This window comes from Perkinsus marinus, assembly GCF_000006405.1.
Source record: "Perkinsus marinus ATCC 50983 genomic scaffold scf_1104296961704, whole genome shotgun sequence".
NCBI lineage: Eukaryota > Perkinsozoa > Perkinsida > Perkinsidae > Perkinsus > Perkinsus marinus.
In genome coordinates, this window is record NW_003205713.1 from 1 (window position 1) to 1,445 (window position 1,445).

The following is a 1,445-nucleotide window of genomic DNA, read 5'->3' on the forward strand; positions in this document are numbered from 1 at the left end:
ATGGGTTCGACCACCGACCTTGTGGTTAACAGCCACACGCTCTGCCTACTGAGCTAGCGGAGCAACAACGTAAACTATCAATTCCCCAAGTTGTTCTCCTCGATGACTCACATGAGTCAATTTCCTTCGGTCATGACCTTAGGTCACCTTACCCGAGCAGAATGCTATAGTATCCAAATTGACAATTTTACCCACTGCCCTAATGGGCCATAAACATAAAGTTCAATTGTAAATTACACCCACCGTGGGGCTCGAACCCACGACCACAAGGTTAAGAGCCTTGCGCTCTACCGACTGAGCTAGACGGGCAGAATGAACGCTCGGGTATACGGATACTCAGTTGAACTCTTGTTGCGCATGTGGTATCCGAAGACGATTAGTGGTCTCTAGCTGTCCATACGAGATTATCCTTCAAATGGGAGGAAAACGAGGGAATGCGTTTAGCAAGTAATCGAGTCGCCACATTTATGTACTTGGGCGATACTAAACGCGCAACGGGTGGAGCTACGGATGAGATTCTTCCATGCGTTGGTGATTGGTGATACTACTGTTCAAGGATAAACAGGCGGATGCATACTCTTGTCCTTCTTCACGCATTTCGTGTCACCAGTCACTCTCTAGCGGAGATAACGGGTAGTTGAGTTCCCCAAAAAGCTCATTTCCGTGATACACTCAACAGTTATTGACGAGCTCGAAACACGCTTGACCCTTTCCCGCCTGAACAATGTTGAGAGAGCTATAAAAGTATCTAGAGGATCAACTAGTTGAAAGAAAGTTCGGCCGTTAATTCAACATTGTTCAGCGTGGCCGGAATATCGAATAAAATACATCCGGCAACCCGGAATCGAACCAGGGACCATCCGATTACTTAATCACTACAGTCGGACGCTCTACCAACTGAGCTATTGCCGGTCAACCTTGCATGTCATCGAGATATCCTCTGCTCCCCGATAGCATTTGAATTTCATTTTAGTCACTACTGGTGCGTCTTTGGTACATGTATAGCGCGGTGAATGCAAGAATGAATCGTTTACACGTGCTCCAACTCAAAAAGTGATCTCATCAAGCGCTCCACGATGGGTTCGAACCACCGACCTTGTGGTTAACAGCCACACGCTCTGCCTACTGAGCTAGCGGAGCAACAACGTAAACTATCAATTCCCCAAGTTGTTCTCCTCGATGACTCACATGAGTCAATTTCCTTCGGTCATGACCTTAGGTCACCTTACCCGAGCAGAATGCTATAGTATCCAAATTGACAATTTTACCCACTGCCCTAATGGGCCATAAACATAAAGTTCAATTGTAAATTACACCCACCGTGGGGCTCGAACCCACGACCACAAGGTTAAGAGCCTTGCGCTCTACCGACTGAGCTAGACGGGCAGAATGAACGCTCGGGTATACGGATACTCAGTTGAACTCTTGTTGCGCATGTGGTATCC

General features: G+C 47.3%; 4 non-coding genes across 4 annotated transcripts; all 4 read right to left on the bottom strand.

Moving 5' to 3' along the window:
- Window positions 1-236: 236 nt before the first annotated feature.
- Window positions 237-309, bottom strand: Pmar_PMAR001471. The gene has a single exon. It is a non-coding gene; the product is annotated as a tRNA-Lys (tRNA).
- Window positions 310-829: 520 nt separating this feature from the next.
- Pmar_PMAR001472 lies at window positions 830-912 on the bottom strand. The gene has a single exon. It is a non-coding gene; the product is annotated as a tRNA-Tyr (tRNA).
- A 155-nt stretch (window positions 913-1,067) lies between these two features.
- Pmar_PMAR001473 lies at window positions 1,068-1,140 on the bottom strand. Its single transcript has one exon. It is a non-coding gene; the product is annotated as a tRNA-Asn (tRNA).
- Window positions 1,141-1,313: 173 nt separating this feature from the next.
- Window positions 1,314-1,386, bottom strand: Pmar_PMAR001474. The gene has a single exon. It is a non-coding gene; the product is annotated as a tRNA-Lys (tRNA).
- Window positions 1,387-1,445: the final 59 nt, after the last annotated feature.